Here is a 12,630-nt window from a genome sequence, read left to right as displayed (position 1 = left end):
TTGTTCTTGCCTTGTATTCTTCTGCCATTCTTTTCATCATTTTCTCTTCCTTCCTTCTCTTAATTCTTGCCATGATCATTAGTATTCCCCTCTTTATTCCCCAAATCCCAAAGATGCAAATTAGTACTATTAGTATTCCCTGTATTATTTTTAGTAATATTCCATTCCAAATGCCACCAAGCCAATTTCCCACTGAAGCAACTCCCTTTCCAACCTTCTCCCAAACTCCTGGTTCTTTCAGTTCCTTCAAGTCTGCACTCTCTTTTGTTAGATTTGCAAGCATTGTTTTAATCTTCACACTGTTGTCTGGTATACACGTGCAACAGTGACGCGCACCAAGCATTTTGCAAACGCCGCCATCCTTTGCTAAAAGAATGTCTAGGGCAAGCCTGTTTTGAAGAGTCATAGCTCTTTCTGCTGCAAGTTCAGCATCCATCAGGATTATAGCACCTGAAAACTTTGTCAACATGTTATCCACTATAGTAGACAACTTTCTTATTTTGATGGAATTCAACACAACTCCCAATGAAGGAATCATGGCTCCAAATATATCTCCTACCACAGCAGCTGCGGTCTCTCTTTTCTGGATACAATGAGATCCAGGCGTTTTTGGAATCACCGATAGGTCATCCAGTTGATAAACCTTTGGGAACACTATACCCAAATAACATCTCCCCCACCATCCCTTTGGAAGACGATAATAGGCATTATGCCCACAAATGTAATATACACCAGGTATGACAGGGTCAAGTCCGTTCAGCATGAATGTCCATTTGGCCTTAAAGATAAACGTATGTTTACATTCACTCGCTCCCACGAAAATGTTATCATAATAAGATTCACCACGATATATACAAAATTTCCCTACATGCCAAGCGTCTAAAGCTATTTTTCCTTGTGTTTTTATTGCGGCAAAAGCATAATTATCTACTAAAGTCCTCTTACTTAGCTCTTTTTCTAATTTCGCATTCATTTGTGCCCTTCTATCAAATGTGCGATCTAAAAAGCTTATTTCTACTGCAGAGAGCGAGCAGGTAAGGTTTTCCCTATGAGCGTGAGCTGTTTCAAAAGGTTGCATTGGCTCGAAAAATTCCCTCATTATTTTAGCATCCCAATCTTTAGCAATCTGGCTTAGTTGCGTTATTATAGGAACATATGCAAAGGTAACATCATAATTTGAATAAAAATACTGTATGTTAGTTTGACCATAAAATCTAGAAGTTACTAAACTACATGTAATCCCATATGTAAGAGGCATGTGGTGATAAGTCACCCCTTCCGTTACCGATGTCGGTATTTGTGTACACACATAACAATCTTTCGCATCCATAGTCTCAACATATTCTGTTAGTAGGCGATAGAAAACATTATACGAAAGTTCCTTCTTATCATGCAAGTGTCTCTCATCTAATTCTAGTCTTTTCAATGCGGTTAGTTCCGTGACAGTAACAGGAGCAGAAGTAGAAGCATCAATTTTCTCATTCTCACCCTTACCACGCGTTGCAAGCACTATTGCCATTATTATTAGTACACATGCAGTTATCAAGCCTATACATGCATATTTACAATATTTCACTCTACTGTTTTGTGTAGCGTACTTAGTCATGATCTGTATAGAATCAGAGAGCTAGAAGCACTTATAAAGAAACTATTTAGCAATTAGTTACAAAGCTGAACGAGCGCAATGTTCACACAGTTTTCTTCAGGAGCCCAGTCACTTATCGGTTAGCAGCATTCGTCTCAATTCGGCAATAACTCAGTCTTTTATCAGTTAGCAACGTTGTCTCAAATCGGGTTTAAGAGTCAATCAGGTTATCAAAGTCTTATCAAGTTAGCAAATGTCTCATCCGGTTTAGCAATGTCTCAGCTGGTTGTATCACGTTAGATTATAGCAAGCAATGACATTTATCAGTTTTTCAGTCAATAGTGTCCATAAAACTTTTCTTTTCTATTGGTATCTCTTCTTCTTCGTTCTCGAGGCTAAGAGATACAAATTCGTCGGTCCAATCGTCATTAACTACATATGCCCATTCTGGACCGGAATATCTCCTGTTTGGTATCCTTTTCCTTTTCAATTTTGCATCTCTCTTTGATTCTGTCTCACTGGTACTTTCCTCTTTGGCCAAGTCTTTTTCTTCACTTGATGTTGGTACCACGACAGACACTTCCTTTCTTTTCTCTTTCACTCTTGGCCCTTCACTGTCGTTCAACGTTTCTCTAGTTCTTAGTTTTACTGGTGATATACTTGGTCTTCTCTTTGCACTGTGTCCACTTGATGGACCTGCGATCTCTTCTGAAGAAGTTTGAACAGTTTCGTTCTGTTCTGCCTTGTCCCCTCCTTCTGGGGAGTCAATCAGGTTTTCCTTTTCTTTTTCTGTACCGTCTGCTTCTGAGAAAGCCCTCCTCTGATCAGGCTCTCCTGCTTCTTCACCTCTTTCGAGCCCTTTGTCACGTTACTTCCTTCAGGCTCTTTGTCACTTTCAGCTGCTTCAGGCTCTTTGTTACCTTCAGCTGCTTCGTCGCTGTCTGAGGTTTCTCCTTGGTCTTCCCCAAGTGAATCGGTTGTTTCGTCCTCAGAGAATATTTCTCTCTCCTCTATTTCTGCCTGTTCGCTTCTAGTTCTGTTTTGCTCTGTCTCAGCGCTCAGCACTTTGTTATCAGGTACTGGCAGTTTCAGCGCTTCAACTTCCTCATCTGTGGGACACAACACCTTCTTTGTATGACTGGCGTGAATCCAGTTGGGAACTCCCGCACACTTCACAGCGGTAGTGGTCGTCAGGATCACTTGGAAAGGGCCTTTCCAACGGGGTTCCAGACACGACTTCCTCACGTGCTTCTTTATCACGACCCAGTCACCTGCTTTCAGTGTGTGTCCTGGACCTTGGATCGGTGACAAGGTGGTTGCTTCCACCTGGTGAGAGAAAGAGCGAACCACGTCAGCCAGACCTTTGCAGTAGTCTAACACCATATCATCTGTAATATTCAAAAGCGCGTTTGCGGGAACTGCAGGAAGTCTCATGGCCCTGCCCATGAGAATTTCGTGCGGGGACAATCCAGTCTTTCTGTCAGGGGTGTTTCTCATTGACATTAACACCAAAGGCAATGCGTCAGGCCATTTCAAATTTGTCGATGCACATATTTTCGCCATTCTTGATTTCAGTGTACCATTCATTTGTTCCACCAGTCCTGAGGCTTCAGGGCGATAGCTACAATGCAGTTTTTGCTCAATGTTCAGCGCTGCGCAAAGTAACTTTATCACCTCGTTATTGAAGTGACTTCCTCTATCTGATTCTAAAGAGATCGGGAATCCGAAACGTGGTATCAACTCCCTCAACAATAGTTTTGCGACTGTGAGGCTGTCATTTCTACGTGTGGGGTATGCTTCAATCCAGTGACTAAAAATGCACACAATCACCAACACATACTTCAGACCTCCATGCACAGGCATCTCAATAAAGTCCATCTGCATTCTGCAGAACGGGCCACCCGCCCTGCCAATGTGGCTCACGTTCACAACCGTTCCCTTTCCTGGGTTCATCTGCTGACAAATGACACAACGATGGCAAACTGCTTCTGCAACTTGACGGAATCTGGGGTTAAACCAATCAGTTTTGAACAATCTTATCATGGCATCTCTCCCTAGGTGAGCCTGCCCATGATAGAACCGCGCTAGCTGCGATAAGAGACTATTTGGTAAAACAAATTTTCCTTCATTTGAAACCCATAACTCATCTGGTCTCCTTGTACATTGTGACTTAATCCAGGAAACTCTTTCATCCTCCCTGACGCTATTCTGTAATGCTTTTAGTTCATCCATTGTATCCACGACCTTCAAGGCAAATGCTTCAGCTGGTTCGAGTTCTGGTTCACTTATCAAATTCCATTCATCCCTGAGCAAACAACAGTTCAAGGCACAAAATCTTGCGACTTGATCCGCATATGCATTTCCCAGGGAAACATAGTCCTGTCCTTTTGTATGAGCACTACACTTTACCACTGCAATTTCGGCTGGCATCTGAATGGCGTGTAACAATTCCCTTATTCTCTCCCCGTTTTTCACTGGGGACCCTGAAGAGGTCAGGAAACCTCTCTGTGACCATAGTTGCCCAAAGTCGTGCACAATTCCAAACCCGTACTGACTGTCAGTGTAAATGGTAACCTTCATCAATGTAGACAGTTGGCATGCTCTTGTAAGGGCTACAAGCTCTGCTACTTGTGCGGAATAGACTCCTTGAAGCCAGGATGCTTCCAAGACACCTGTTACAGTACATACAGCATATCCTGCTTTCAAAATTCCCAACCCATCTCTTAGACATGAACCATCAACAAAAATAATATGGTCATTTTCATCAAGCTTAGTATCCCTAATATCAGGTCGGGGTTTTGTGCAAAATTCAGTCACCTGAAGGCAGTCGTGCTCGACGTCTTCAGCGTTCTCAATTTCAGCATTTTCACCGGGAAGCAAGGTTGCTGGATTCAACGTAGTGCACCTTTTCAGCTGCACATTCGGTGAGCCCAGAATTATTGTTTCATACCTTGTGAGTCTTGCTCCAGTCATGTGTTGCGTTCGGGAGCGGGTCAAAAGTATCTCAACTGAGTGAGGGACCATGACTGTTAATGGGTGTCCCATCACTATTTCTTCACTCTGAGTGAGGCTGATACCAACTGCTGCTACGGCGCGCAAACACCCTGGCAATGCTGCTGCGACCGGATCCAAAGTAGCTGAAAAATACGCTACTGGTCTGTTTATGCCACCATGGGCTTGGGTCAAGACAGACAAAGAACATGCATCACGTTCATGACAAAACAATGTGAAAGGCTTTGTGTAATCAGGCATAGCTAAAGCTGGAGCCCTGCACATGCATTCTTTCAATTCAATAAAAGCATCCATCTCATCTCCTTTCAGCTCAATTTCATCCAAGGCATCCTTCTGGGTCAGTTTCAGTAAAGGCTTTGCTAGAGTTGAAAAGTTGGGAATCCATTGGCGACAGTAGCTCACCATCCCCAAAAACTTCCTCACCTCCCTCCTCGTCTTTGGTGGACTCATTTGAAGTACACTTGTTATTCTTTCCTTCATTATTCTCCGTGACCCTTTCTCTATTTGATGACCCAAGTATTTCACTTTCTTCTGACAGAACTGCAACTTGGAAGGAGACACCTTGTGTCCATTCCTTCCCAAATGGTTCAGTAGAGCAATGGTGTCGGCTGTGCAGCCACTTTCTGTCTTAGATGCAATCAGTAAGTCATCAATGTACTGTACTAGGGTTGACTCGAATGGCAATTCTAACGCTTCCAAGTCTTTCTTTAGAATCTGATTGAAAATTGACGGTGACTCCGAAAACCCTTGAGGAATTCGACACCAACTGTAAACTCTGTCTAAGAATTTGAAACAAAAGAGAAATTGGCTGTCCTCATGAAGAGGCACCGAAAAGAATGCTTGTGACAAGTCGATGACTGAGAACCACTCGGCATCGCAAGGGACTTGAAACATTATCACAGCTGGATTCGGTACTACAGGGCAGCATTTAATTATGATGTCATTTATTTTCCTCAAGTCCTGCACGATTCGGACCTTTCCACTCGGCTTTATTAGTCCCATGATTGGTGAATTACATGGACTGCTTAACACTTCTTTCAGTACTCCCTGTTTTACAAACTCGTCAATGAGTTGGGCGACTTTCATGAGGGTGTCTTGTGCCATGTGGTATTGTGGGGTCTGGGGAAAGGTTACATTGGGTTTTACGGTCACTTTCACTGGTTCCACTCGTTTCACCAATCCCACCTCTTTTCCTGTCATATCCCACACTTCCTTTCCGACTGTTTCCCGTAATTCAGCTGGAATATCTTCTTCAGTTATCATCGGAAAAAGGTTAATCAGAGGATATTCTTCATCGACAGTTTCCATCTCATCCCCTTCTACACTGTCCTCTTCTTCCCCATCACTGCTCGTCTGAATTCTAATTCCATCGTTCGAACACATAATCGAACATCCCAATTTGCACAATAGGTCTCTCCCTAACAGTGCTATCGGGCTTGAGTCACATACCACAAAATTATGTGACCCTTGATAGTTACCAATTCTGACTTGTACTGGATCTGTGATTGGGTTCGTCAGGTGCCTGTTTGCTACTCCCACTACTTGAACTGTTCTCCCTGAGAGTGGCAAATTTGGTACTTCAATGCTCCTAACAGTTGAACGTGTGGCTCCTGTGTCAACCAAGAATGAAACACGATGACCCATAACTCTTCCCTCCACATAGGGACCCTTTTGATCAACTTCCAAGGATGCTGCAAGCACACAATTTCCCTCCTCATCTGAACTTTCACTCTCCCATACATTGTTTATTCCATTCTCACTATGTAATGGGAACTGTTGTACTGTGCCATTTGTATTCATCACCTGACCCGAGACCTGTGGAGGAACCATCACTTGCTGCTGACTCACTGGTGCCAAAGGTATTTGCATTTGCTGATTAGGTACCATGGGAAACTGCTGTTGCATTGGCTGCATTTGCGTCATCTGCATACGGGGCATCTGCATCTGCTGCGGCTGCATGGGCTGTAATCCCTGCAGCTGATTTATGGTCTGAAAATTTGGGTTTGGACCTCTCATTTTCGGTCCCCTCATTGTCTGGAATGCATTGACATCATTGTTTTGCTGACCAACACCTGCACCTTCCTGCATCACCATCGGGCACTCGCGTTTCCAATGCCCGACGATTCCGCACACGTGACACGGCATCACCCTTTTCATTGCCTGCACACCATTCGGAATCGCAACAGTGTTCAAATCCGGACCATTACTCCCAAAGCCTCCTCTGCCTCTCGCCTGTGGCTGAAACACCATATTTCCCTGCGGCTGCGGCTGCGGCTGCGGCTGCGGCTGCGGTATCTGCTGTTGGAACCCTTGCAACCCTTGCAAACCTGTCTGAGCTGCTTTAAGTTGCATCACCATCACTTTCTCTTTCAACCTTTTCTGTTTCACTTCAATTTCGTCGCTACAGTATTTCGCATAATTCAACACCTCATCAATCGGTTTCGACTGCCAACAAATCAAATGCGTCTTTATCATCTGACTTATCTCTGGTCTCAGCCCTTCCACAAATCTAAACACAAAATGAAGCATGTCCTTCGCCTCTATTGTTTCCGTGCCACTGTAGTTCTTGAACGCCTTCAACAACCTCTCATAGTAACCATGAATCGACTCTTTAGCCTCTTGGGCAGTTCGATCAATCTTCTGCCAATCCACATTTTTCGCGGCAACCTTCGTCTTCAAATGCTCAATCACCTTATAGTACAAGCTCATTACCATAGGTGATGGTGCACCCGTATCCCTGTCCCTCTCTGGTTCACTTGTCGGCCAACCTACAGCCCTTTTGCAGTCTTCCCACAAATCTGCCGGAACCACAATCTCAAAGAGGGTGTTCAGGTCTTCCCAAAGACATTTTGCAAGCTTCACAAACCTATCAGTCTGTTGATACCATTCAATCGGTTTCTCTCTCAGTTTGGGAAAATCATCCGTAAAAGACTGGATGTCGCTTCTGTGCCACGGTACATGTATTAATTTTCCCCCTGCTGTCTCCCTCATTGGTAACATGGTTATTGCATCACTACTCTGTGGTCTTTTCTCCTTATGCTCTGGGACACTCTCTTTCCTCTTTTCCTTTTTCTTTGCCCATCTGCTTTCCCATTTGTCTAAGCACCTCCACACTTGTGCACTCTGCAGCAATTCTCTAAGGTGCGTTTTCATGCCTGCTGACCTCATGTGTTCAAAGTCTGTGGTCCCGAAATCCAATCTATAGCTCCTGCTCAAGTGTTTTGTCTTGTCTATCTCAACCCCGTTTTTGTCAGCTATTTCTTGCAACCTTCTATGTACCTTGTTCACTTCTCTCGTAATCCTGGGACATAGATACCTCAGCTCTTCTTCCGAGTAGGACTCTAACCTATTCAAACCCATAGTCCCTTCCACCAATTCTTCTGCTTCCATGTTCAACCTGACCCTATTCAGATAATCCTCTCCCTTCCCACTGGCTGAGCTTTGTGTGGAATTCAGACTGTTGAACCACTGTGTCAGCTGTTGCGCATTCAACCCCATCAGTGTAGCATTCACATCGACTGCCATTGATGGTTGCGGCAACTTTTCAGTGTTCGATGATAGCGGTATCATCAGTGGGGGACTCGACCTCACCACTGTTGACTGAGCACATATGGGACTAATCTCCATCAAGGACCCAGATCCAGTTGGCAGAGCCGCTATTGGAGTTGTCTCTGGAGTGTTTTCTATGCACCTCCTTTCCGTCCCATTCTGCACGACTGATCCTTGACCGCTCATACCTAAGTTAGGCTGAATGTACAAAGGTACCGGTGGACCTACAGTAATGGGTAGGGATATCGCATCTGGGTTCTGTCCATTCCCCAGGTTCTGAGGCAAGTTCATTCCCACACTATGGGTCATCATTGCCGGCATGCCCGTCTGACTCCCCGTCATCTGAGCATGTGCGGTTCCCCCCTGCATCTGCTTTTGAGGCATCAAAAGCTGGGTTGATTCAGCTTGTGCCAGTGTTGGGTTGCGACCATTCTGTACTCCCATTACGGTTGGATCTAGAATCATTCCCGTACTGTTGTCACTGCTGTAGTACCTTGGGACCTGCGGCTGATAATTTTCTGCTGTTTTCAATATAGGCACATCTGGATATATTCTCCTAACCTGCGGTATCTGCGGGGTGAACAGTAAACTCGGGTCCTTAGATCCCGATGGCGTTTCTGAACTCGGAGTTTCATTATTCTGTACCGGTGCCGGAGGGGCAGAACTGGTACTTGGACCTTGTTCACTCTCTGCATAAGGTGGTGGACGGTCGTTCAGCAATTGCATGATGAACTCCTCATCCTCTGACTCGTCTTCTCTCCTTAACTTTTCCTCGTCCTCTCTATCTTTGGAACACCTCCTGTTTGTCTTACAGGTAGCTTTCTTGCCTGTCGCCTCTTCTTCCTTAGCAATTGCGGGAAACAATTTTATCCCCTGCAATATATCTGACCTCCACACCTTCTGTGCATTATCCCACCTAGCGTCCGCTAGTGTCTTTTCTACCTTTCTTATCCTGGTCTCGAACTTCTTTTGCTGTTGCTGTCTAGCCATTAGTTCCCAAATCGCTAGAGCCTCAAACTGTGCTGGCCTTGGAGGTACCTTCATGTCGTACATCGCGAATCTCAAATTCTCTAGGATCCTTATATTGAATGTCCCATGGATCGGGAACGCTACGCTCCCATGTCTCTCTGTCAGCTTGTGCCATTGCTTTAGCCAAAGGCACGGAGCTACCCCCCTTTCCTCCATTACAATGTAAGCTGGTGTACCTTCGGGTGGCGTCTCCTCTCCTACGCTCGCTTTAATGTAAGACTCCCCCTTCATCGCACTCTTTAATGCTTTAAAAAATTTCATTTTCTCGTCTTTTATTTCACAAAGTTTGTAATCAATAAGTGACTTTAATTCCCGGAATACTCTTCGCTTGCCTTTCCCCTTCCAATCCATGCGCGACCCTTCTCTGCAACCAACCTATCCCAGCGCGGCTCCTAGTGACGTCACACTCACACACTCTGCGGCTGACAAAGCCTCGCGGCTTGTCTTCCTTCACTCAGCTCCTCTCGTAACAACTTCTGGCATGTATCGCGAGCAACCAAATAATAATAAAACAGATCTGTCGGTTTACTACAGGAAGGGTAACACAATCGCTTCAGGACCTTAGGGATTTTTCACTAGCCTCGGCAGTTATTCCATCTTTCTCGGTCCCCACTTTCGCAAGCAAATTCTGACCCGCAGACTCTGCTCTCAACTTGTCAATGATCTATTCTAGTGCACTTAGAATTTGTCAAAGCCCGAAGTCGAAGTTTTCTTTCACTCCCTTAACACACGTACCGACTCGTTGACCACGCCCGGTCAACCTATTAAACCGACCAGACCACAACATAAAACAAGTGTCTCATACACTTTTCAACATACTCCGGAGTCTCTTGACCTTGCAGGGCCCGTCTCAACAACAACAACCATGTGGACCTTTTTCTGCACAAAGCGCCACATGCACATGAAGTTCGACGACTTCCCTACTCTCACACTCGGAGTCGCACCTTCGCTATTCTCTAAAATCCTCGCAACCTTTTCAAACAATCTGCGGCAATAAGCTGTGCAAGCGCAAAATCCTGACTTCACTCATACCGTCACTAGTACCGCCAACGCCGATTTCACACCTCCATTCTCTCCATTCGCAAGCTCCGAGATCCCAGGAAAGTCGCGGGGGACTTAGGGCATCATCATTCTCTCAATCTGTTTTACCCAAGAAAATCTAATTCAACACCATATACCTCTCGAGTGGGGTCTCAAAGAGCGCAACCGTTACCTCTCGAGCGGGGTCCCAAAGGGCGAAACCTTCAATTCAACACCATATACCTCTCGAGTGGGGTCCCAAAGGGCGTAACCGTTACCTCTCGAGTGGGGTCCCAAAGGGCGTAACCGTTACCTCTCGAGTGGGGTCCCAAAGGGCGAAACCGTCCTCTGCTACCATCTACTGATAGAGCGTTACGTCCTAATAAATTACCTGTATTTGGACGCTCTTGGGTCGATGAATCTTTTGACCAAGTGGGGCTCTCTTCACCCGAGATTAGTCAATTTAATCAAATTAATAATCAATAACGAACATAAGCAATGCCCTGATCAACATAACACTTCACAATTAATCCAGAAAACATTTCGGCGAACCATGACCTTTCGGCCATGAATAACCACACCAGTTCATTCAAAGTTAATGAATTTATTTCCCTATATTAACAAAGCTAGCACGATATAAATGTATCTCAACACCAAATGATATATGTAAATGAACATTAATAGCTGTCCATAATGGCGAAAAAGATGCAATCTATGCAGCATTTGAATAACAATGCATTCGATAATAGCAACGCAAACCACTAAAACTATAATCTGTATTGGGCTAATTGCATACATTAGTCAGCATAACAAGGTCTCAAATTGCATCGTGCAACAAATGAATCCTCATCTAACCTCAAATTAGCATCTGCATGTGGGACTTCATGCAAAAAACAATTTAGCAACATTGATTTGGAAAACTCCTAACTAGGGCTCTTATCAAAAATCAGCAGTTGGTTACCTAAAAAGAAACACAATGCAATTGTACATTTTCCTTTCATATTTACCAAATTCAATCAGCATTCAAGGAAGTCTTCATCTCACAGGTACCGGTTTCGATCAGCATGGGACGGGGCAAAGGGGGCAGGGTGGACGGGGCAATTGCCTCACAGCGGCAAGATAAAAGGACAAAACTACTACTTTATGCAAAGGGGCAAATCAAAGTTAAAGTCTCTAGAGCGAGAATTACTTAAAGTCTCTTTCTCTCGATTAGAGAAAGCATCAAAGTCTCATTCAAAATGGCGTCGAACATCAATTGCCATCGTAGAAGATGGCAAAATGACGAGGTCGGCAAGATGGGCCATAATGGCTGCAATGTCCTGCAAATGGCGGGTAATGGCTCCTTTCTTCTTGTGCACCAGGTTTAAATAAACAACAGTTCAAATCCAGTAGGGTCTTCCATTGGAGGGTTCATAGGTTGGCTTCAAATTGTCCAATCAAAAACAACAATTTACAAGCTTCTACCTAGGCATACATTATCCTTGGAGTCGGGAACGTAAGTTGCAACATATTTTACCAATTAACTCACTTTCAGAGCTTCCATTGTCTGCACCTGCAGATTGACCTTGGAGCAAAGAAGAAGATGCCAGGCTGGCACGAAACCTTAAAGATAAGCATGTGAACCGATCTCACTGGAAAAGTACAGCTTCAAGCAAGAATACACGTTTTATTAGCACATTAGAAAAACACGAGCATCTAAACCGTGAGACAAGGCAACTAGGCCGAAGCCTCCACTAAAGTTATGCTAAGTTAAAACATTTCAAACAAGCAAATCATGGCACACGTTTACGGTTATGTCAGATTAGTACAATTCTAATACATCACGTCATATAAAGCACGCTTCTAAATGTTGGCGAACTACTCTGAGGGCACATTTGTCCCCGTACAATCTTTATTAGTTCGGTTAAAGTCACACTTGATTATTGCAGCACTACGTTTATGCGCTAATAAATGTAAAACCTTCGTTTCTGCGTCATCACATGCACCGAGGAGCGTCTTAAGCCAAACCCCACCCACTGATTTTTAGTGTTCCTCCAGGCAAGTGAGTATACCACCTTGTTTACCTCTCAGAGTTAGCAAGACAGTTTCTAAAGCCTCCCTTCTATCCAGGTTTCATGTATTTTATTCTAGTAGGCTAACCTTACGTCCAGTTATCATCAATCTCTGTTGGGAGAGATTGAAAACTAATTAATCATCTAACTTTAGTGATATTATTGAATTGATGTATTCGGACAGTCCTGTTTCATTTGCTGTACCGCGCTACGTTTCTGGGTGCTTTCACATAATTCTATTTACTCGTGAACGCCTGTCTTCATTTCATTTCATGCTAGAAATGTGAGTCCACGCTAGTTAGTTTAATTTTGTTAAATACCCCTGAAGGAGGGAGCAAAACTTTAAAAGTGCAGCATAGTCTCTGATGGAAGGCGGGACTTCTG

General features: G+C 44.3%; 1 protein-coding gene across 1 annotated transcript in view; it reads left to right on the top strand.

Annotated features, from left to right (window-relative positions):
• Nucleotides 1-12,630, top strand: part of RAPGEF3 (Rap guanine nucleotide exchange factor 3) — a 1,225,478-nt gene that overhangs the window by 87,781 nt on the left and 1,125,067 nt on the right. The gene's annotated exons all lie outside the window — the stretch shown is intronic.

Source organism: Pleurodeles waltl, chromosome 4_2 (assembly GCF_031143425.1).
Source record: "Pleurodeles waltl isolate 20211129_DDA chromosome 4_2, aPleWal1.hap1.20221129, whole genome shotgun sequence".
Taxonomy (NCBI): domain Eukaryota; kingdom Metazoa; phylum Chordata; class Amphibia; order Caudata; family Salamandridae; genus Pleurodeles; species Pleurodeles waltl.
This window is presented reverse-complemented; position numbering and strand designations above follow the sequence as displayed.